This window comes from Lepisosteus platostomus, chromosome 25 (genome assembly GCF_059453375.1).
Source record: "Lepisosteus platostomus isolate fLepPlt1 chromosome 25, fLepPlt1.hap1, whole genome shotgun sequence".
NCBI lineage: Eukaryota > Metazoa > Chordata > Actinopteri > Semionotiformes > Lepisosteidae > Lepisosteus > Lepisosteus platostomus.
In genome coordinates, this window is record NC_142635.1 from 7795045 (window position 1) to 7820519 (window position 25475).

The 25475-nt window shown below is 36.7% G+C and overlaps 1 protein-coding gene and 1 long non-coding RNA gene across 5 annotated transcripts in view; one reads left to right on the forward strand and one right to left on the reverse strand.

Moving 5' to 3' along the window:
• The window catches only part of opcml (opioid binding protein/cell adhesion molecule-like), a 583482-nt gene that overhangs the window by 15338 nt on the left and 542669 nt on the right, over positions 1–25475 (reverse strand). The gene's annotated exons all lie outside the window — the stretch shown is intronic.
• The window catches only part of LOC148641027 (uncharacterized), a 595511-nt gene continuing 577746 nt past the window's right edge, over positions 7711–25475 (forward strand). The window contains exons 1-3 of one of the 2 annotated variants that reach the window (XR_015930171.1): positions 7711–7852; positions 12714–12809; positions 17368–17494. This is a non-coding gene — a long non-coding RNA (uncharacterized LOC148641027). The remainder of the gene's footprint in view (positions 7853–12713; positions 12810–17367; positions 17495–25475) is intronic. The other variant, XR_015930170.1, reaches the window with a different exon arrangement.

A 25475-nucleotide genomic window follows, 5' to 3' on the forward strand; every position in this document is an offset into this window, starting at 1 on the left:
AGATGCTAGGACCTCTGTGATCCAGGTGTCTTGGGTTTGAGTTGGGGTTATGTCACTAGGTACACCTGTCCAGAATATCCAAAGTAGCAACTGGCTGAGCACTGACATAATAAGGTGGAAATTAGTCAGCAGGGGGTCTATGGGATCCTAGCGACACCACAAACCTTGTGACTTCCTTAGTGCCTTCAGATACGGAACCCTGTCAGCGAGAACCCAGCGGATTGGAAAGGTCTGTCGACACTTCTTTATTCTTATCTTTAAAGTGGCAACACTTGAAAATGCACAACTGCCAATTCTAAGTCTTAATAATAAAATAACTAACAAAAGTCACTTTTATAGGTTTATCTGGTCTTTGTAAAGGCAGGGGGGAAGTTCAATTGAAAGGGGTTTAGATGTATGAACAGAAGTGGGGTTAATGAAACATTATAAATGGGAGAGAATATAAGACTAAGCCCACGAGTTAGAGTCTTATTTCTTCATCTGTGAATGATCACTCTGTTTCTGCAACATAACAGAGCTTTATCACAAGACGTATACCTGAATTACATGTGTAAATCTTACATTAAAATGGTATAAGGTATACAGAAAACCAATACAATGCTCCTTTATATTTGATGTGTTTTAATCAACATTAGGCTGCTGTTATAAAGCACTGAAATTGCTTAGCCTAACACTCATTTTAGTGTCGCACACCATGCCTAATCTCAGTGGTCGTGCAGAGTATGAATTATTAAACAGAATGACCTTGGATTCTCATCTGCTCTGTTTTTTGTATTTGAAAAATGAAAATGTTTTCATTCTTAAAGATGGATTACTACTGGTAAACAGTGAAAAAAAAAAATCCAGTTTTCTCCTCAAGTATTTTGTTTTATGGAGTTTGCATATTTTATAAAGGTTTAAAAATGTAATTCATTATTGTAATTCATGTCATACTGTAAAGAATTTTTTCCTTGGAAAAGTGCATTTTAAGCACTCACTTGGAGGAGGCTGATAAAAACGAATTTCATTTTGTTCATTTTTTATTTGGTTTGCTATAGAAGAAATCTCTGGATATATTTAATAATAGCATACATATTTGTAGTAGTACATATTCTTTCATTTATAGGTTTTGGTTGAAATCTGAGGCTCTTTTGTAAGTGCTTGTGAGCTTTGTGTGTAATGCTGAACAAATATACAGAAACCTTTATTTGGATAGTACATATTTCCTGAACAAAAATGTCTTTACTCAGTGGTATTTATCAATCCACTGTATATTTCAGTATTGCACAAAATGCTTCATTATAGTACACTTGCTATTTAATGGTATATGGTATGTTTTACCTTGCAAAACATTTGTTTTTACTTGTTAAAGTTTGTTTTTACATAATGTTTTACGGTATGGTTCATCGTTGAGTTGAACAAACTGTGTGAATAATATTCACACCATGAAAAAGCCTGACAGGCTATTGGGAGAAATGCAGAAGTACAGGTAAATTTTCATGACATGCATAAACTTGTAAGTTGTGACAACTAAAAGACTAAAATGCGCTTTGAGAAGCCACCTTTAAAGGCGCTATATAAAATAAAGTTTATTATTATTATAAAATGCTTGATGTTGCATTTCTATTTTTTTCTTGTTTACACTCGTAGCATTTTCACTGTGTGAATTTTCAAATCTCAATGTAATGACTGATTTTTTTTTTTTACTTTATTTTCCCCAAAAGACTTGATTACCTTTTTCATATAGTCTTCCTGGAAGCACTCCAATCACAAATCTGAAGCTTACAGTTCAATATTACCACACATGTATTAATCACATGGCTGTTGAGATCACATTTTAGGTATTCCAGTATATGAGTGTCAGCAGTTTTGAATTGTTTAATACATTTGTAACAGAAAAGTCCTTCTACACACACCACACTTATGTGGTGAAGCATTTTACAATGTACAGTAACACTAGCATTTATATAAAGTGTTCTCACACAAACTGCTCTTACTCACAAACACACACACAAACACATGTGCATCAATTCCAGTAATTTCTCTGAAGACCTGGGATGGAATAACACATTCGGTGAGAGATTTCCAATTTCTAATCAGTGGAAATGTCAAATGCAGGAACAACACTGTTTCATTAGCATTATCTCATTAGACTTACAAACGGTAGGTTCCTAGCTTTTGTCTGTTGCTGTCAAATGATTAATTTTAAAGGTTATGTGATGGAAATGCAGCAGCCTCTATCTTTTTGTTAATGCGAAGTTTAACTAGTAAAAAGTGTCATCCATTAAGAAATGCAAGCTTTCATTAAGCATATTTAATGGTGTAATTGGAGGTGAAATCATTGTTTGTTAAACTGGCTAGAGCATTGAAATCACACATCATTATTTCACTGTGCATTAGCTAGACAATCATGTACAATTGCTGGTTACTAATATTGTAAGTTGCACAGACCTCTAAAGTGTTTTTTGTTGTTTTTCGATACAAAGCAAAAATTATACAGATAAATATTATTATTTTTCTTTAAATGACTAATTAGTACAATACTTGTTAATTAACCATATGCACATGAAAGCTACTTGAAAGAAGCATGTTAATGCTGTATCTCTGTATACATACAATTTTAAGCTACAAATTTGATTCCTTTAAAGTTGCATCAGTGTATGACTAGAAAAATGTTAAACTCAACTGTCATCAAACCTACGTAGTATAAAAAACACCACTAAATATTTTTACTCAGTGTTGCACTTTTCATATTGTTTCAGAAAAGGACAGTTTTGCAGTGTGAATGTCTGAAGTATATACAGTACGTTCGCATAATGGTACTGTATAGCACCATTCAGATCAAATGAACAGATGCCTATCTATAAAATAGGTACAAAGCTCATTAATATTGAGAGTATTTGGCAAGTATGTGTGGCAAAAATACTTTGTTGTAAAGGCAGGAATGTTTTCACCTGTTGTTTCACAACATTAGCAAACCTTGTGTGGTGCCTGTTCCTGGCCCTCAGTTTTCCCAAGAAAGTGTCAGTACACTTGTATACCGTGATTTCACAGGGGTTGGTTAAGAACAAACCACACTCTTGCCACATTCTCAGCAGGGTTCAAGCATGGTGACTAGCCAGGTCAAAGCAGAATCATTCTGCTCTGAAACGTTTTCTAATCCTTCATTTTTCTTCAGCCAGTACTACAGGGCATAGGTGTAAAAGGTACCCAGATTTGTCTTTTCAGCCTTTCAGATCACCACTATTTCACGCCATAAAAGACAACACAGCACGTGTTGTCACTTGACAAGTCTGAAAATGCATAAGCTGGCTGCAGGCACATTCACATACCACTGTAATCTCAGAGATGTCAAAAACTCATTGGGTGAGGGGGGATATGACAGATCCAAGGGTGGTAGATTGATCTCTGCTACATTGCAGGTGATGACTGTGTGGAGTGAACAATAGCTTAATTCTTGCAGATTTTTCATTGTACACACTGTAGATAATGCACAATAGTGCTCATGACTGCACATTTCTAGCCTTCTTAAGCCTAGTATTTACATGTTTATTGTATGACTGCCCTGTCCTCTTTAAATCCCCACAGATCTGTCTTTGTGTCAAATACGTCTCTCTTTCTACATGTCTATATCTATATACATTCTATTTTCATGCATTTAATCTAATCTGTAACACAATGAAAAGTTGTAAAGACATTTCCTAGGTAATTGCTTTTGCTGCGGTTAAGTTCTTAAAGGGAAAAACAATCCTTTTCCAAAGAGATAAGGGCAGGGAAGTGTTGAGATAGCAGAGGAATGATTGTGTGCTGTGTTTGGCAGTATGGGAAGCAGGTGGACTGGTAGGGCTGTCTTCCGAGAGATATTCCCCAAAGTAGGATTGCTCACTCAGCAGCTCCAGTAAGGGATTGTACTTCTGCACATAGGGTGATAACTCACTATGTCACCAAAATAAATGGACTGGAACAAATTCAGCCTAACAATTACACAGAACATTCGGCATCAGCATACAGCTGAAGCATTAAAAAAGACAAGAGACTTACATGAAAAAATCCAGAATTTTCAGTGTTCTGCGTTATGTATGCATGCGTTTTCTCAATGTTAAGAAAACCTCAAGATGTACAGTAAGTGTCCTTTGTTTTGTAGTGGTTATAATTGCAGCAGCTGACTGAACTTCTGGAGCTAAACAAAAATAAGTTCAAAGTAAAAGGCCTCATTGAGTCTCGTTGGCAACAGTTTATATTTCTTAGGATTCTTACAAAGAAAACTATTGAATTGGGCTTCCCTACATTGTATTTTGTGACCATCTGCTTATGCGCTGGAGTTAATTTGAGACCCCTGTGCTGCTTCTGCATATTATGTGACATGAATCATGCTTGAACCCTGGTCTTCACACTAGCTACCCAACTCCTGGACTAAAACTGAAAACGAGACTGTGTCAAGTGTAAATGTACTGTAAAAAAATCAAAACCTGCCCAGGCAATATACTGTATATTTCAGTTACACTGCGTTTCTCTGCCATGTGCGATGTGCACAAGATTGCTCTAACAGCGATGCAAAACTGAACCTGGTTAATACTGGGATGGAAAACCTCAGAGGAAATCAGGTTGCCATCGATTGTGCTCGTACGCGCTCTTCCCTCTGGGCCACAATTTCCAAGCAGATGCTCCTATATGGAGATCGGGAAAACTATGCTTCGGCTGAGAGGTTAATGAGAAGTCCCGAGCATTTGCTATATAATGGTTCCATTAAATCCCACAGCACTGCTTATGAGAGGAGGGGTTTTAAATCCCAGTATCCCAGCAAAGTTCAGGTTTAGGCTTCTGCGATCCAGCCTAACTAAATTTCTCCCTGATCTCAACTGGTTGAGTAAATTCTCACATCATCACATGACCTGCTGGTGCACAATAAGTGCAGCACTTCAGTACGTACTGTAAAGAGGTTTTGAATCTAGTATGAGAAAGGCAATGCAAATGTAAGAAAACGATGTAATTATTAATGTCACAATGTCATAATGGGATGTACTAAACATTTCCATGGTTGCTAAGATATTTGCTTGCTAAATGAGATTAAAAATGAAAATCTGCTCAAGAGGAACATTTTCCACATGCATTTTTGTCTCTTGTCAATTTTACACCTCTAAACACAACCTCTTACATTTAGAAAAGCGGGAGCACTTTTTGCAGAGCACAATTTTCAAAGCCACCCTCCGTCTGTATTAAAAAGCTGCGTGTCACTTGTTAGTCCCACAAATCCCTGTGCTGCACACTTCAGGCGGCAGCTTTTCAGATTTGTCTTTTTAAGTGTAGAGAAGAGAAGTGACTGGTGAACTGGGAAACACACAGCCGGCACAGGGGTTTTACTTATTATGTCATCATTTGTCAAATATTAGTGTCAGAAGAAACAAATGGACTCTGAGGCTTAGAAACATAAATAGGGAGCAGTATTAATGTGAAATTATTTGGCAACTTCTACTGTACATTTCCCAGTTATGAGCACTGAAGGGCTTTTTTTTCCTTACGTATTCAAATAGTTAGTGAAGACCTAGAGCTGAAGTATACTGCACATCAAAGGAAACTTTGATCGCCCTATTTATGCATGTATGTTTTTAAAAAAAGTAAAGTATTCAAGTTTTGGATATTTAACTGTGTTTGGCATCGATTTGATTTAATGCAGCTCTGTGCAAAATGAGCATCACACACTGACAGCTTGCTTTCCTTCCAGCAGTTAGCACAAAAATGAGAAGCCTGTGGCTTTAACAGCAGAACCCGTTGATCAGCTATGTTGATAAATGTTATTCCACATAAAGGCATGGATTTACCCACTGTAGGTCTGTTCAACAAAATGTCAATAGTAAAAATGATCACGATTTTCAGGAAGATTAAATTTGTGAATTACTGTTTCTTTAGCTACAGATGTTTCTTTAGCCTGCATCTCTTGTACAGGACCAAGACCTTGGTAATGGATGGTAAACATTCAGTCGGACTCTGAGACTGAGAAACTGTGTGCAAGACAAAATAGAAATCAGAACTGCTTAATGGAAGTTGAACTGATCTATGCCTTTATTTTGTTTAAAAAAGTTCCGTTTGCTTCATGAAATAGGACTTTCACAGTTCCTCTGAGGTATCTCCCAGATATTTAACCTGGGAACTCGAACTTGAACTTTATTGCCATATGTGACCGGTACACGTGCTGGTACAATGGAATTCTTACTTACAGAAAGTCGATTGTTAAAACAAGTGTAAAAACACAAAGTGCAGACAGTGCATCAAGACAGTATACAAGTAAACAGTTTGAATGCAAACAATGCAGACGTGTAAACAATGACTGGAGATGTGCAATAAATAAATAAGAAATCATAATGAGTTAGAGGGTATAGGTGTGGTCCGAGGGGCATGGCTAAATGTGTTCGCCAATCGCACTGCTTGTGGGTAGAAGCTATTGAAGACTCTGGTGGTAAGTGTCCGTATGCTCTTGTACTGTATCTCTTGCCTGAGGGCAGTGGGGTGGAGAGCTCATGCCCGGGGTGGTGACTGTCCTCTGTGATGGCCAGAAGTCTACCACGGCAGCGGTCCTCATAGAGCTGTTTAATCTCGGTGAGACCACAGCCGATGATCTTCTGGGCCATATTGACCATTCTCTGCAGTGCCTCTCTCTCTCGAGGTGTTGCCGTACCTCACGGTGATCCCGTTGGTGAGGACGCTCCCGATGGTGCAGCGGTAGAAGTTCACCAACACAGGTGCTGGCATCCCCCATCGCATGAGACACCTCTAGAAGTAAAGGCGCTGCTGAGACTTCTTCATGATAGAGTCAGTGTTCACAGTCCAGGTTAGATCTTTAGAGATGTGAACTCCCAAAGATCTAAAGCTGGTGACTGTTTCCACTTCTTTTCCATCAATACTGAGTGGGCTGGGAGTGTGCGGCCTGTGTCTCCGAACGTCCACTATAGCATCCTTGATAGCATACTGTGAAAGCATACTTTCCCTACTCCCAACATCAGATTCTGATTTGGAATTGATCTTTAAGAATTTAGATTTTTAGGTTTGTATTTACTGTACATTAATATTTATTCACTTCTATATGTATGAAGGCCATCCTATATCCAGTTACTGTATATGACAAACCACATGTTGCTTTTGCTTGCTGAAAAAAAAATAGTAGTTTCATTTAACTTCTCTAATAAACTGGATTTTAGCTCAAGTTCATCACTCTTTTCAGGAACTCAGTTTAAAGCACCTACAGTATGAGTTATCTGTACATGCATGAGATGAATGCATGTTTTTTTTTGTTAAGAGAAGACCACGCAGATTTTCATGGTAAACAAGTGGATCATTTTTCAATAATTTCTGCAAAACCTAGGAACAAAACAAAATAGGATAATGTTCAAATTCATTTATGCATGAATGTATTTTTTATAAAGGTAAAAACAAGCAAGGTAAAACAACCCAGTTTCATTAAAAAAACAACCCTAGGATTCTCGTTTTAGTGCAAGCGAACCGAAAGCTGGTGCATTAACTTGGTGTATATTACATTTTCGCTTTCCTCTAGGGAAACAACTCATATTTAAAAAACAAAACAAAACAAAACAATTAAGCAGGAGCTATTTATTTTTTCAGCGAGGTGTTTTTGTCCCTAAAAGTTGAATAAAATGAAAATGAAAGGCTTAAATGAGAAAATAAGGCTTCTTTTTCCTACTTATTGAACTTTGCGGTTGAAGGCACGTGGGATCCCTACACGTGCGCATTTGAAAATTTCTACCAACGTCGAGTTTTCTGCGACTGGAAAGTCAAACGTTTTATGCAGCGTTAACTTTGCTTTATCTCAGCGAGCCACCATTTCTAGTGAAGTACTGTACAGTATAGCGGAGCAGCAGACGTGAGTTTTTTTTTTAAAGGAACATTTTAGTAATTAAAAAAAATGACCCTGCTGAGAACAGGATACTGTAACACGCTACTTAAAATTGTTTTCAAACATCTTTATGCAAACGTTGTTATTTAAAAAAATAATAAGGATGTCGATAGTCACAGTACGCTATTCTGAAACATTGTAGAACATGTTTTTCCGCTAAATTGTAAAATACGGTGTTCAAAATTCAACAATGTTTGCAGACAACGGTCTGTCGAACAACAGGCACTGCAAGGTTTTGCACTGAAATAATGTTGCAGATATTTCTTGACTTTTTTATGTACAAGGAGATTCTATTTAACTATTAACCAAACCTGACTGATTTGTACAATATTTACAGCTCTCCGTTTGTATTTTGTAAACCAAGCTCCCGTATTCTGGTATGGGGCTGTACTGAACACAAAAGTGGCCCTTTTTTATTTTAAAGATAAAATATTCAAAAACTTAGAAAAATAGCGTTAAATAAGAGACAATGGATGTTTGTTAGTCTAGGGCTGGAGAAAATAAGTTTCTTCGGTGTGCAGATATTAAGTTGGCCACCCTACTAGTGAGTTGTGGACACCCAATTGTATCTTCTCTTCTGTGTGCTCATGCACACTTTACATAAAATCCCTTGAGAAGTTTTCAGAGGCTGACAAAATGTGTTTTTTTTTATGAAGCTCATTTACCAATTTAGGAAATAAGTAGGCTGGTATTTCTTCATGCTTGAACTACTGTATATTTTTTCCCCCAGTTTTAAATCAACCCCCTCTACAGACATGAAAGTCAGTCTTTCCATCAACTCACTGCCCTAACACACTGAAGACAACCTAGTGCATGTTACTCAGTCTGTACACTTGTTTATAGCAGTGGTTTTGTTTCCACTTGAGGTAATCTGTTTACAACAGTGAGGGAATGATCAATTCATTAGAAGGGTGAATGTGTAAATAACTATTTTCTGAGATTTGAGGAAAGGAAGTACTGTAAGCTTTAGGAGAACATATCCAGTATCTGACTGGTTATACTACAAATAATACTATTAAAACATGCATTGCCAATTGGAAGTTGAAACTCAGAAGGATGAGACATCTATTTAAAATGTTTTACTTGTCCTCTGACAGAACAGAAAGGAAGCAGTCTTCTTCGTATGTGCTACTTCTAACAAGTGATAAATAATTAGTGGACCTTTTGAAAAGTGAAAAGAAATCCATAGGTTTTGCATACACATTTGCTGATCTGTTATTTTCAATATCTGGGTATTGTGTAAATAATCACTTGAACAAGGACGATTTATCACCTCCAGATTAAAGGCTACAGTAACAGACATTTAAATGTAATGCACTTTATCTATAAAGTCTTTACTTACGCTTTTCCAACATAATGAGGCCAGGAGATGGAGAAACATTGAATCGTTAAATGTGGATTTTAATAAATTATGAGAAAAGATCCATGGTTTAATGCATAATAAAGTAGATATAGTGTTGCTATACAGGCCATGGATTTAATCTTAGATTATACACTTGCTTAACATTTACTGTAAATATTTTTTTCTGTATCTTTAAAAATGTACCTAGATTTAGCAATAGACTGTTGAGATCTTAAGTCACGGTATGTGATGTTAAAAGTTGTACTTTTATTGAACAAGAATGTTCATCTGTGAGACAAACTACTGTACGTATCAGCATTGCTCAGTAGACTACTTGTACAATATGACTCTATGGTCACATTGTACCCTCTGTTGTCATTTTACTCATCAAGATTAAGCAACTGAAGGGCATTTTGGGGACTTCAGTGCTTGAAAATATCACTGCATGAGTATTCATTTTCTTTGAAACTTTAAAAAGATATTTTGATAATGGGAGACAAAACATTTTGATTATATCAATGACAACAGACGATCCACACATTTTTTTGTGTTTTAATTAAACTTCTGAATTCTGAACAGCACATTGTTAATTAGTCAGTAGATTTAATTATGCAGAGAACGAAACATGGTGTCTGCCAATCTATGGGAGAATGGCCATGACCAGCAACGTACAGCAGTTTAATTGAATGCATATAGAAAAAAAGAACAATATAAAAGTTCTACATTACTTTATATTGAGCTCATCACAAGGTCTATGAAACACCTAGCAAACAAATCAAAAAGGATTTACAGTATTGGCACTGTAACTAAGATGACTTGATCCTGTTGTTTCTGGGGAATGTTTGTGCAGATATTTTTAAATGCAATTTCCCTGTAGAATCTTGTCATCTTCCTTGTTTAATTAGGCTGTTGTTGAGTCTTGACTTAATTATAAAATTCTATTAATAGCAATAGGGTGTATATTACCTAAATACTAAGAATTTTCACTTGAATATTCAAAATGTGAATATTCTAAAGGAGTGATAAATCCTGAAAATGTTTGGAAGTGCCCTTCTCTAGAATTATTTGCAGACTGAAATCAATTGAGAGACCAGTACAAACGACACTATACCAGCATGCCCTCCTCTTCCTTTTTTCTGCTTCTTACAGGACCAAGCAGCAGGTCTGTTAGAACCATAGGATGGTATATTTTAGTCGAAATACATGCTCGAATGCCTAATTCTTACAGTTCAAGAAATACTTTTTTTAATGAAAATCTAAGCATGCTGTTGTCATGCTTGCCCCCGCTGCAGAACTATAGAGCAAGTTGGCATTGCTATAGCAGCCAGCCACACCTCCTCTCACCTGTCAGCTAGTGCCAGTTACCATAGATATGTAATCAGACAGGAGACTTGTACCACCTGGGATCAATTTCAACCAACACCTGGCTCAGGTAGTTCAGGTTATTTAAGGTCCAGTGTGACTGTGCTCTGCGCTCTGGTTTAGTGTTGGCTTGGAGCCTCTCAGGTGTTTTTGTCTCTAGTTCCTGTGTTCCCGACCTTGTGCTTCTGTTGGATTGCTGTCTGCGCTTCGTTCTTGACTATGGTTTTCGGACTCCCTCAGGCCTTGCTACTGTATTTACTGCTGGCTACGATTTTGCTTTGTTTCCTTATGTTTGCCTGCTTGTTTACCTTGCTGGCCTCCTTGGTGCTCTGCCTCTTTCCTTGCCTGCTACTACATTTATCTCTTAAACAGCAGACCGCTGTTCCACCACAGGCAGGGGTTACAACAACTATATTACAGTATGCTTTGCTTGTATCTGTTTCTTCTCTTGCATGTTCAAAGAACTCTGTTGTTAAGCTAGTTAAGTAACATTTCTTCAGATTTAACTAGAAGAACAGAGAAGACTGTACAATAGTATTTCAAGAGATAAGAGTTACTTTACATTGTTTGAAAGAGATATTGCAGTGGGGAAGAAAGATTTCCTGAGTCTTACCTTTTCCCTGGGTACACAGAGGTGTCTTCCAGATGGGAGGAGTGGAAATTCTCAATGGAGGGAGTATACTCCATAATGCTCTTGACTTGACAACCCTTTTATTGTAGAAGATTTGTAAGTTGATTTGATTTGCCACAATTGTTTCGCCAAGTATTTTCTGAGCCTATTACAATTAATGGTACTGATGTTGCTGAGCCAGCCAGTACTGTATGTTGACACAGTATGTTAAAGACTTATTAAGTATGTTAATAAATGACTTACAAATCATTAAAGGAACAGAAATGAGACTTAAAGAGATTTAAGTGCTTCTAGGAAAGTCATTTTTGCTCCATTTATGCTTAAATTATTTGATATAGGAAAAATCCAGCACAATACATAAATATGTAGTTGTACTGCATAAAACACTAAATGTTATTGCATTGAATTTGCCTTGTGCTTTAGTACAAAAGGTGTTTTTTTAAGCTGATTTATTGCTTTAAAGATAAGTCAGGAATTTAAAACTTAAAGACATATTTTCTGAGGTGACTTTTATAGTGTCCTTGATATGAGCCCTTGTAAAATTTAAAAGGAAATGAAGATGATCATTTCTTTATAATTGGTAAAATCAAGATTTCCTTCTTTTACAATGAATCACAATGACATACTGTAGAAATGGGGGGATAAAACAGGCATCAATTAACGCTTGTTTTTTAAAGCATGCAGTAATTAAATCATAAGGGGGGCAATTATTTAATGGAACAGCATGGGTCTGTGCTGTATGTCTCTTTAACGGCAAAGCTGATCCATCCAGCTACAATCTATTGATCTTTCAATATTCAATTACTGATACTCTTCTTTTAACATTGTTGTGAACTGGTTTTTAAATGTTCTGTCTTGAAAGGAAAGCATAACTATAAAGGAAATATTCAAATACCCCCTGTAACAAGAGCTCCATTTAAATGCAAATTAGTGATGAAAGAAAGTGTTTTAGCAAATTTTCTATATCAGTACAGCAAACGTCTACATTAATCCTCTAGCTGGGTGATTTGTGTTACTCTGATAAACTAGTGAAGTATATGAAACCCTCACGTCCTTTGATGTCTAAGACTAATTTGTACCTCGACTTAATAGCTTTCAGCACACTAAAATTGCACATCCATCAACGCAGCAAAATAAAAGAATCCTACAGCACAGGACTGTAATATTTACAACATAAACAGGAAAAATAAAGAAATGGAAAACTAGGTTCAGACAGGTGTCTTCATTCTTTTAGGTTATTACTACTGGAGAGACACTGATGGAACTGTGGAGACGTTTGTATGAAGATGTGGAATAGGATAAATAAACAGAAATATAAGACTCAGGCAATCACACTCCACAGTCCCTATAACAACCTAATAATCCTGGTGTCATTATACGGCTGTCTATCCATGGTTAGATCTCTTGGAAGGGTGATTGGAATGGAAGGAAAAATGACTGGAAGAATGTGAGGAGAGAAATACGTTAATAATAGTGCTATTTCCTTGCTGCAGGCCATCTGAGATAAGGTGCAGCTGGTACATTAGGCAGATTAGGATCTACACGACCAGAAACAGCAGTTTTCATTGTATCACAGAGGTGAGGGGCAGGTGTGTATCAATCATAGTTTTTCAGACATGGCAGAAAACAGGAAAAAAGCTTTTTTTTTAGTTTTCTTGTCTGTTGGTTTCTTTGGATTATTTGCCCATTTGGAAGGGCCAGGTACTTTACGTCTGAGAGAAGATCATTCTTTTACACTTCATTGAACTTCATAGCAGTCTTTCTCTTCTTTTAATATATTTCTTCAGCTTCTGTTTGGGTATCGTTACCTTGCTCATTAACACTTCCATATAGACTGTAAAAATACACTCTTAGCGAAGAGAATGGCGGACCAGCATGATAAGTACCTTAAAACTCTTCCTGAAATTAAGCAGGAATCTGCTAATAATGATTTTAATGAGGTTCCTGATAATGCGACTATTTCATTTACAATATTACATTGACCTTTACCATTAGCATTAAGACGCTTTAAATTTAAAAAATAAAAAAAGGAATAAAACACTTATGATCCTTATGATAATGACTTTTTAATTAGTATCATATAACTGAAAGATCATACAAGTCAATTAGATTTTGGAATCCTGTTCGAAAGATATTGTAGGTGTGTTGTAGCTTTTTCCAGTAGTTTAAAATGAGAATAATTTTTTTCCGAAGATTTTTCTTAATCTTGTAAAATAACTTGGAGGAAACTTCCCTGGTTTCAAAATTGAATGAAACATGATGTTTTGATTTTATTCAGTGTTTGTGCAGTTTGCTCAAAATGGCAGGATTTTATTAAACGTTTGTTACAGTATTTGATCTTACAAAATGCATTTTGACAAGCAAGTCCTTTCAATACAATAAAAAAAAATAAATTATAATTTTCTATTTCATGTGTTTTGTGTTGGATGACTTGCACAGCATTGTTTTTCTAAAGCTTTTTTTTCCTTAAGCTGTTTTTTTTTTTGGTTCAGGTGATCATATGTCCTAAAACAAAACTTGTAGTTATAATACAAAGAGATAAATTAGTATAATGTGGAAAAAGCAGGTGTTCAGGTGTGTTTTAGAGATGTAGTTGTTTTATCATAATTGGTACTGTACATGTATTTAGAACCTTTAAAAATATTTGCTTAACATTGAATAAGGATGGGTGAAAAGACAAGATAAAATGAAATAATTTCCCCACATAAAACAAAATCATTTGAGTGGTTATCAGTTATGCATCCTGTCTGGGCACATTAACAACATATCAGTAATTACCTAGGCAACTTTAGAGTATGAGATCAATCTACAGTCGTCGTGTGATTTCCGTGTATTATATCCGGGTGAGTGGAAGTTCACAGCTCTTGGTTTCCTTGGAAACTGAGCGCATTCCCATGAGGATTCACATTCCACCCGGGGCTACTCGGACTCCCTTAGGCCGGGTTTCCCAGCCCTCTTTGACGAACAAACAGGTGCTCAGCCCAGCGATAGAAACCCTGTTTTGCCACTGATCCAATCCGGTGGTTTGTCATGGAGTACTTCAAAGACCACAGTAGCGCGCTTAACACTACTGACCTGCGTCACCAAAATATACTCTGTCTGAATCCGGCCCAAAAGACTCCAAGTCTATCCTGAACCTGATTCTCCTGTCAGTAACTGGTGTCCTGCCCAGCAATGGACTAGTAGCTATAAATCTCTCTGCCTCACTCCTCCCCCCTTTAACTCCTGCTGTTCATGATCAGCCTGAAGGCTGTGCTCGCTTTCCATCCAGTCCTGATTACAAACTCCATCTCCCTTCCTCAGTCTCCATCACTCTCCGTCCTGCCTCGGCCATCTTCGCCCACCTCCGCACAACACCGAGCCTCACCGAGCTCTTGCACTTGGGTTCCCAGCCTGAACCTGGGATGCAGCTGTCTCTCTCAGCAAGCCACCTCATAACACCATGAGTGTGTTTCTTATAGCAATGCAGTGGAGTATTTATTTTCAGTTTCTTCGTTAACAATGCACATACAGTATTATCCACATTGTTCCTGGAGGGCCTTCTGTGTGGCATTTGTATGTTCTCCCTATGTCTGTTTGGAGTTTCACAGGGGGCTCCGAGTTCCTCTCACAGCCTAAAGACAAGTCTATAAGGACTTGTGTCTCTTCTAAAAATATCTAATTTTATAAAACATCAGAGCAAGTGAAGCCTTCACAAGGGAAGATATTTTATGACATTTATGAGACTTCTTGGGAGAAAAAAAAAAAGCAAACCTCCTCCTGCTTTCTTTGGGTTAAAATGCATTTTTGCAAAGTTAGTTTGTGAAAATTGGATGCATCCGGAGGACAATTTGTCTCATTGTTAGTCAATTTAAGCTTTTAAAATTTGGCCTTTTTGCAGCAGCCAAGGTCATTTCCATTCACTGCTCTTTCCTCAGCACTGACCTGTAGAAGCTATAGCACTTGGTTGCTATGGAAATGCCACTAAATGTAGGTAAAGGAGATAGAGGGGGCGAAGGGAACCACTAGAACGAGGTACTTGCAGGTTTCTACAGAGGAGATATGGGTACTGTTTTGATTGTCAGAACTTGTAGAACTCCATCCCTGTCCTTGTGATGTGGATAAAAAAGTCTGTCTATCTGACAAGTCAAATTATTTTCACTATGCTGTTTGCCATGTGCTGTAAAATCGTGAGTGGCAGGTTCTATTCTCCCTGAGCTTGCTAGCCATCTATCCTTCAGACACCTGAATATGAGAAATAATTTTGCTTCCTTTTGTGCTTTTGCGCTGCCTGGAGCAGTCTTGATTCCAGGGTGCTCCACCACTCTAACCACAGAATAGTGACTAATAAGATGAACTGTGACAGCCGATTCACATTATCAGTTGAGAATGCCTTGCAATACGTAGATGTCTAATAGGAATGTCACCTGTCATTTTCTGCAGGCACACATGTTGTTGGTAGTTGTTGTTAGAATTACAACTATAAAACATTCACCCATTTTCTAACTGCTTTATCTAATACAGGGATTGCATACAGGATTATACAGGAGATTAACCCAGCAAGCAACATGCACTAGGCAAGATAAACCCTGGGTGGGCCACTAGTCCACTGCAGGGCACACACAGACAAATACACTCACACCAGGGTCAGTTTTCCCAAAAGCCAGTTAACCAGAATGTCATTGGACTGTGGGAGGAAACCCACCCTTAACACAGAGAACATACAAACTCCACACAAATATCACCCCAGGAATAGAATCCAGAGCCCTACTTTGTAGGAAAATATTTTTAAATGAATGCAGGTCCATGTAAACAATGAAGTGCTTTCCTTGTAAAATAGATTGTACTTCTGGCTGGTGTGAAAGTACCATCTGTCTTAAACTGGGAAGAATTAGGGTCCATTTGGTAGCTGTAAGTAATAAGCACCTGATCTTCAATACTGTATGTTCTACCGGTAAATTGTTGGCTCATCCAATGTGGGTTACTTTAGATGTACTGTACCATGTTAGACAAATACTGTATATCCACATTGTACTGTACGTTGCCAATGGCAAATAGTACATACAGTACCTATTGCTTAGATAGGTTTTCTTTTTTTCCTTTGACATGTACCATGAAAAATAAATTGCATTCCATTGCTAATGAGTTATAGCAAGTAATAATGTGATTTTGAAATAGACCATTGATCATAATTAATGATCATCAACACCTTTCATTTCAATATCCCATCACAAGCACGCTGAAATGTCCTTTTCAGTTGCTTTTCTGAGTTTGATGACACCATTCTTATGTGTTAATTAAAGCCCTTTAGAGCCACTATCCAAACACTGCAGATAAAAGTATCCTTACTTATGGGAAAAAAATCAAGAGCAGAGCAAACTGCGCTGAAATGTTTTGTATTTGTTGAATATGAATTGCTTTTTAGAAAAGTTTTTTTTTCCCTCAGCTCAGAAGTTACAGGTTCATATCTACCTGTCTATAGCAAACATAAGAGCATAAAACAATTCCATAGAAGAGGGGCCCATTTGTTATTGGCTACAATGTGGTGAACAATTAGTTTATCTCCAGTTCTATATGGCACACTGGGCCAGAATTCCTCCCAGGCAATGTGAGAGACATAACCACTGTTACAGGAAACATTTAGTTGAAGTTACTGCTGCTAAAGGTGGTGCCTCAGGCACTAAATCACTTACTTTATCACATAGTGATATTACATGCTGTTTTTTTAACAAATAATGGCAAAGTCGAATTTTGTTAAATTAGCTTTTTATATATATATACTGTCAAGGTTAGGGTAGGTGACTTACTGAGGACTAGGTCAAGGTCAGATATGTCTAAACATGTTAAAGCATAAAATCTTAAGGGGTGCACTTTTTTCACCACACTGTTAATTGTCCAAGGATCTCATCCAGATACTGTATTTCCTAAAAGAAGTTTCAGTACTGACTTCAATATCATACGATCTCTTTTTAAAGGAGATAAGCTTTAAAGCACAATTCATTTCATATTTAGATGACACACATAATGTAATAACAAGGTCAGCCCTGACCTTAGTTTATCCTGGGATTTACATCTAAAAAGACAGCTAAACCCGAATTAGGTGGTATTGAGATCTGAGTAATGAGCTCTTGTGGTAGAACCCTGAACTGAAAAAACTCATTTCCTTAGGGAGCTAACATGGAGTGAACAACCAGGCCTAATGATGGGAGAGAAGGCCTTATAATTACAGCATTGAGGTGCTCGGCGTCTGTTCTGCAGGCTCACCTTATGAGGACCGCTGATATTCATGTGCCAGGTAAGGACGTGGAAACTGCACGATAACATGATAAATGAATTCCCATTAAGTGATGTAAAGTGGGGAAATAAGTTTACATAATATAATCCATGTCTTTATTTCACCTTGGGTATTCAAGGGACTGATTAACTACTATCAGAGGCAACAAGGAAGGCTAAAGGTGTATTGTTTTACACTGGTGTGTTGACTTCTTCTTATGTCAGTGTAGTCTGATTGTTAAAGATGTGATCTCCCAAAGGTCTAACGGACTATAGAAACTGTCTTATTGGAGTTAACCTTTGAGATTTAAGGTCTGTGTTCCATATTGTGTAAATGGCTTTCATTATACAAGTATAGGGCTTCAGGGTAAAGCACTCTTTTTTTGGAAAGAAGAGACTGTGTTCTGTAACCTCTATAAGAGACAAAGGAACTGGATGTGAAGGTTATGAGAAAAAATGTGATACCCTCTAATATTTCGTTCAGCATATGGAGAAGGACAGTATTATATAACTTTCAAGCCAGTGCTCATGAGCCATAAAGCTGTATCTCCCCAGAGATATTGTGCATCTTCTGAAGAGCCTTAGGACAACAAAAAAATAACTGTAATTTGCAAGGGTTGTGAAGGAAAAAAGTACAGTGACATAAATAGCCAGTAAATGCACTTTTTATCTACTTAGCCATACATAAAAAAGCAATCTCATGTGATGGGAATATGTGACTTAAATATACATGAAGAAATGCACGGAAAAAAATACAGGATATAAAGAAAGAGGCATCTGCTGAGAAAATTGTAATGTGCTAAAAGAGATTAAACTCCTGATTGTCCAGTGCCACTCCTGGAGGGCCTGGTGGGTCTGCAGGTTTTCTGAATCTCTTTAAAGAGATTGGCAAATGGAAAAAAAAGGAAATTGTTAAATCGGTTCAATTAATCAAATAATTAGCTCATTTACACTGTTAAAACCTAAACTGGACTAGAAACCTGCAGGCATACTCTCCCTCCAGGACCAGGACTGGACATCCTGATGTACGGTAGGTTTTCTATGTTTATCTGAGCATTCTAGAGTTATTTTACAGTTTGGTTTCATTTACAAGGTTTTACACTTTTCAAAATGTCATTAGAATACCAAAACTTAGTTTACTTGGCAGCTTTTATTGATCTATTCATCAGTAACAGTAGATCCACATCTTTGGGGCAGTTTTAGTATACTGTAACTAGCCAGTGTTTTCTTAATAAATTAAGGTTTCATAGGCCCAATTTAATTACCTTTTACACATTTGTTAATTGTTTGTAGCATTTAATTAGTTGTGCTTTTCCTGGATATACTGTAATTGACTCACTTTTTATTCCTCTCAGTAGAGTATTGATACAGTACAGTACATTACAACCCCAATATAGTATACTGAATTATACAATAGAGGCTTCACTCAACTGGCCTAAAAAAACAATTGTAAGTGCCCTAGAAAAAATAAAACCATACATACATACACAAGCATTTTATGGCATGTTACCTATGTGATCAGATCCTGCATTTTTAATGTTGTGCATGTGTTTGTACTTACAATTTATTGTGCCTTGATCTTATTCTTCATGTTCTGTCTCTTTTTGTTTTGTAAGCCATCGTTGAAGGGACCATACACAATGCTTGCTTCAGCATTTGTTCAAACTTAATTGTAGTTTTTATGATTAATTCACTTATGGTTCACAAGGGGCTAGCTTTCAGGCAATTAAATTATTCAGTGTAGAATAAGCGGAATCTCACAACAGACACTTCAAGAGAAACTGTGAACCCAAGAGTACTGCCCAGACCAGACTGTTTTGCATGAAAAATTCTTAAGTATGGAAGGTTTATTTCACTGATCAATTAATGTCTTTTTTTGTGTGATTTGTGTTACTCTTAATGAAAAGTTGCCATAACAGGTGGTGTCTAAGTAAATACCACTTCAATAGAGGAGGACAACAGCCTTTAAAGGTTTAATAAAACTACCCTCTAATGAGAGAGCTGGTTGTCACTGAACTTCCTTAGGCTAACGTTACTTAAAAAGTACAGCTGTGCTTTTTACCCTCTATTGCTTTTAACCCCTCAACACTTGTTACGTTAGGTGACCTTCAGACGAAAGTGCTGACCTGTGCACCTGTGGGCACATTGAGGAAATAGATTGTGAAATGTAAAGTAGAACATTCAGAATATTAAAGACTTTACATTCCACTTGGCAGGGACATTTTTTATTTTTTAGATTTTTATCTGCTGAAGCGTATCAGTCCTGACAGGGACATAAAAATATATAATGGCTGTCTTCACCTGTGACCCTTGTGGCCTACCGGGATTAGATTGTGCAAAAGTCGTCGGGTCTCCAGAGAATTACCTGTGCCACATGTAGAAAAACGAAAGAATATTGACGTGGACTTTAGAAGATTAATCCAAAATGGCAATGGTGAGCATGGCTGAGTGTGAAATCCTATTGTTTGATGGCGGAAAGTTTCACAGCTATGTTTTAAATAGGGTTTTGAATGCCAATATAAAGTTCAAACAAAAAAAGGAAGTTATGCGCTTTTGTGCGGTAAAGGACAGAACATATCAGAGGTGCAGCTGGAATTCACAGCAAGGATCAAAATCAGAGTAATCTGAGTAAGTGTTTGTAAATTGTAGGTTTACTAACAGTTGCACAAGGCTTACGGTTAGCTTCAAAATTCTAATGTAGTTTTCCTGATCACTGAGTTCCCTGTGAATACTTCCTGAAGTAAACAGTATGACCAGGGCTTCTGATATTTGGGCTTTACTGATAAACTCACTGTATTAATAAATATTGTACTTCTGACTATACTGTGTAGGCCTATTTGAATGAAGGACAATTAAAATTCAAATATTGTATCTTTAATTGTATTTATGTTTTATGTCTTATACCATCTGCTAATGAAGCTGAGAGAAATACACTTCAAAACTAAAAAAAACGTGTATTACCTGTAATAAAAATATTCTTGACTCACTTATTATTACTGGTTAATATGAAAGAGAAAACATGGAAGATCTGAGACTTGAAAGGATCCAAAATAAACACACAAAGCAATGTTTTCAAATATAAAAGTACAAAAACAGAAGATCTACAATCAGCAAAAAACATAATGCTGATTATATTTTGTCACTTTTTTTTACCTATAAACATATACAAGAATGTTGTGTTTGCAAAACAATATCACCATTTCAGAAACTGAGCACGTTTTAACAAGAAACAGAACTTCTGCATTTATATACTAGAAATATTATTTTACTGGTGTTATTGTATTATATACAATAACTTGAAACAAAAAATATGCTGATTTTATACAGAAAACTGAGGAGCATCTTTTCGTTAACATATGACTGAATGTCATTAGGAATTTGTAAATTGTTAAGTTACAGGTGCCAAAGTTATTATCAGTAAAAAGACATTTTTTGCAAGCATCCTGACATTACATTGAACATGACATGACTCTTTAAGCTGATTAATATTTGTCATCGGCACATCAACAGGGATCTGCTGCTTAAGTCTCAGGTTAGTGCAGCATATTGCCACCATTAGGAGCAATGGCTGTTGTACATCTGTGACACACGGCTTTGCATGGGGTTGTAGATGCTGTCTCGTGGGATTCTATCCTGTTTTTTTTATCGTACCTGGATGTGCGCGTGAGTCATAGATGGCAAAACACAATCATTCCAGAAGTTTTCAGAGGGCTCAAGTCTGGTAAACGGAGCATCCAAGGCATAAAAGTCATGTCTCACATGAAAGCTGATGATGTTGGCGTTATTAGGTTGTTTGTTGCCCTGCTGGAATCCTGCCATACACTTAGGGGGGTATGATGTCACAAAATGGGAAAGCAAAGTACCCGTGATCTCTGTAATGATTTTGATCTTCACAAAACTTGGTTTCACTCATTGGCATAGAAGACTCGGGTCCGAATGTACTGTATCTGAGCTGACTTACTGTAGTCTAGCCTCTGGCATTCTGACGGCATAAAGGCATCTTTCTTTTGATAAGCAGATGTCGAACAAGCAGACTAGATTTCCTCTCTTCACATTCAGTAGTTTCAGTCACGTCAACACCTGTACTCTATCAATTCTCTCGCTAATGAGGTGATTTACTCAGTCACTCAAGTGTGTCGCAGTTATTAATGATCAGTTAATCACAATGATGCCAAAATATTTAATCAATATCAATATATACTTTGAGTGTTCCAATGCATGCATGCATAAGGTGATAGGATTTAAAGAAGAGCTTGTTCACAGCCTGGACTCCCATTATGGTCTTGTGGTAATGAAATTCATTTGATCCCAGACTGCAGTCCCCTCTTCTGTCTTTAGGGGCTCATTACAATTCAGTAATTTTTGGTTGAACAGCTTTATTTCCCTCTGATCACCTTGTAGCACTTTCATTTATCAAGCCATTATTTATAGCATTTTAAAACATTTTGGGAAAAACTCTCTTTAAATGTTTTGAATGCTTTTTCGCTGCACCCGAAAACTTCATTTATTTGCTGGACTGATTAACAAAATCATTTTTGTATTAAACATAACTTCAGTGTACTGTAGATCATACTGTACTGTATGTACCCCTTCTTCATTTATGCATTAGGCTATAAAATATACTAACCATCAGAATGTTTTGTATAAAATACAGTAACTTATTTCCATGAATATTTCCACTCTTTGATCTGTAATGTACAGAGTTAGACCATAATGTCTTCTTGTGCTGATATATTTTCCCTGAGCTCTTTTCTCTATTATTCTGCTCTTTTTTTAGAAGTGCAACACTCATGAAAATATACAGTACCATATAACAGCAACTCTATAGACCAAAACAATTACAGACGTCACGGGTACTTTGCTTTCCTGTTCTGTGACATCATACCATCTCACTACACACTACACAAAAGACAATAGATTTCACACTCTTTCGTTCATTTCTTTTGTGTTATGCATCTCTTTTGGTGGGGTTGGGTGGTGCAAAACCAGTCATTATAATGGACACTGTTGTGTAAATGACATGAACATGGAACAATGTGCTAATTGTTTACTATTGTACTCCACGTTTGGCTTGACGCCCTAAGGACACAAGTGAATTTCTTCTAAACTATATTGAGTATTTTATTTTTTGCCATAGAAGACGTGCTATGGAAGACTTTTGACACTCATTAAGTTATATATTCTGTGGATTTTTGCATTGTGGAGTTATTTTAATTGATTCTGGCAACACTGGTTTACTTTTAATTATGAATTATCATATAATTAAAGCTGTCTCCATATGTTTTTCCAACAAATTCAAGGTGTACAAAACATTTTAGTGTTTTTTACAGTTTTATACTATAAACATAAGTTAAGAGTTCTTTGTTTGCACAGATGGTCTCCTGTAATTTGAAATAAGCTAAAGAAAAGCAGTGTTTAATATTAGACTATACAACTGGGTTTAGAATTATATCAGTTTTGAGTTGTACTGTACTTTAAGTACAGGCCCAAAGGGCAAAATGCATATCTACTGTATTCTGAGTTGTTGAATTAAAAAAGATCTCAAACTAAAGATTAGTTTGCCTGATTATTTATCAATACTTGCAATTTTTGAGCTGTGCTGCTCATACCAAATTGTAAAGAATCCACTTAGTATTGAGAAAGAACAAGAGCTGATCACAGCTAACATCAGATTGTGAAAAGATTAAGCTAGGCTTGAGTGGGAAGTTGGATCATTATGTTAGCTGGTAAGGAAAAGTACAAATTCCAACTTGAAATGTAAAAAGAAAAAACGCAAAGTTTCAGCTGAAGATGTTTGGAATTTACGTCTACGTGTTCCTTTAGCAAAATGACAGTATTTCATATGTATGCTTACTCTGCAAAGATTATTGTTAGTAGAATAAGTGGAAGTCACAAGTCTTGTATACTGTATAGTGCCATCTAGATGTACAAAACAGTGTGTCAAAATGCATGCTGTCAGGTGATTGACTGCAGTTCTGATAAGTCAGAAGGAATCTTAGTATAATGTGCTTGCTGTACCTAGAAATCGATTTAAAGCCAAGAAAGAGTCAAATGCTACAAGCAACCTTAAAGTTGAGTGCTAAGAATAATGCAGTGCAAAAGAAAAAAAAAGACTAGATAAAAGATAGTGACATGCATGGAAGAGTGAGGAAACAAACAGACAACAAGGTGCTGGACACATTAAACACAAGTTGAATAGATCACTACCATGGACATTAAAATGTTGACAAGTCGGGGGACCAAAGGGGGGATCTGTGGAACGGCTGTGGAGCATCACCAAAGGAGTACTGTCGTGGTGTTGGCGGCCTCCACTCCTAAAGGCGAAACTGAAGAGTGAAAAGGACTAGGGGTGACAGAAACAAGCTGACAAAATCACAGCGCATATAGACTGTATATGTACGTGCATACTGTGTATACTGTATATATATAAAAACTACATATATAATTCAAAAGGGAATATTTATCTCTGAATAGCTGGCATGCCAGAGGTGGAATATCCCTTTGTTTCCAGAATTCTAGAATTCTGAGCAGTGTACAGTAGTAAGTACAGTAATTGCAAAAGGCACTTACAGAACTGGGAGCCAGAGATTAGAAAGCATGGCAACTACTTCCATAAGGCACAAATACCCTTTGTCTAATGAGCTGTAGATCAAGCTCAAGCTACAAAACTAGAAACTCAAAAGTAGTTAGTCTCCACACAAAATAAAATTGAGAACACGCAAGTAATTCACAAACTCAAAGTCTGGTCTGCACAGGGAAGCAAGCTGTAGCAGCTTAGTTGCTTAATTCTCTTCGTCATATAAACCAGGGCTTCCCAATCCAAGTCCTCATGAAAGCAGGATCTGCTAGTTTTTATTCCTACTGAGACATTGATTAGTTAATTGATCCCTGATTAATTTAACTTGCTAAATATACATGTACAGTATTTTTTTTAGCTCTGGCAGTTTAAAAATATTCAGATCCCATAAGTTATCAATCAAGAAAACACTTTTAGTGCAGAAGGTGGAACGAAAACCAGTACACTGGCTTTACAAGGACAGGAGTTGACTGTAAAAACAGAATAATAGAATCCTGACACACTTGGAATATTGATTCTGTCTTTCTTATATTCTGAATACAGTATGTAAATATGGGTACTCCTGTCTTACAGTATAAGCATAGTGTATATACTGGGGTAATGTACAGTATGCATCTATTTAAAATTAAAGGAAAATATAGAGTACAGTATACATCAAAGAATATTATCCTTCCACTACTGCATACTTGGCTCACTTTCACTGATTTAAAACTACTTTGATCTGCTTGTGTATGGATATTGGTGTTATTCAATGTAATCATTCCTGAGATTCATTATAGCACATAATAGCACAAACAATGAATACGTATGCTAAAGACAAGTGAGGGCCGTTTGGCTAATCTTGCGTGTTTGGTTTGTCTTGATAAGTAAAATCCATTGCGCCAGAGAATGGGCGAGTAAAAACATTTAAAAATAGCTGGCTGGTCACAGGTTCTACAGTATCTAAAATACCATTAAAATGTTTTCCCATTGTTATGATTGGGCAGATAGGGAAGAGATGCTAGAGGAGTTTGCTGCCGGCTGATATGCAAACATTTGACACTCCTTAGGTTGAAAATGCCCAAAGGTCCCCATCTGACATTTACAGAAAAAGAATTGGCACTCATGAATAGTAATTGTAGGAAAAAAAACATCCAAGTAAAATATTGAATAGATTTTTGTACAGGTATGCTGGATGCAAAGAGCAGAAATCACTCCTGCAAACTGTATGTCTGAGGTACTGCAGCATATTCTAAAATGATAAATATCATGATCTCACATTGGCCTTTTATAACCAGAAAATGATTGATTATTATTTGTAGCATTACGTGCAAAATTACAGGGCGGGGAGGCTGTTTTTGTTCAAGATTCTATTTTAAGTTGGAAAAATGAATATGAGTAATTGTAGTTGGAAAGCTGATACCTGAAATCCTGAAATAATCTTATC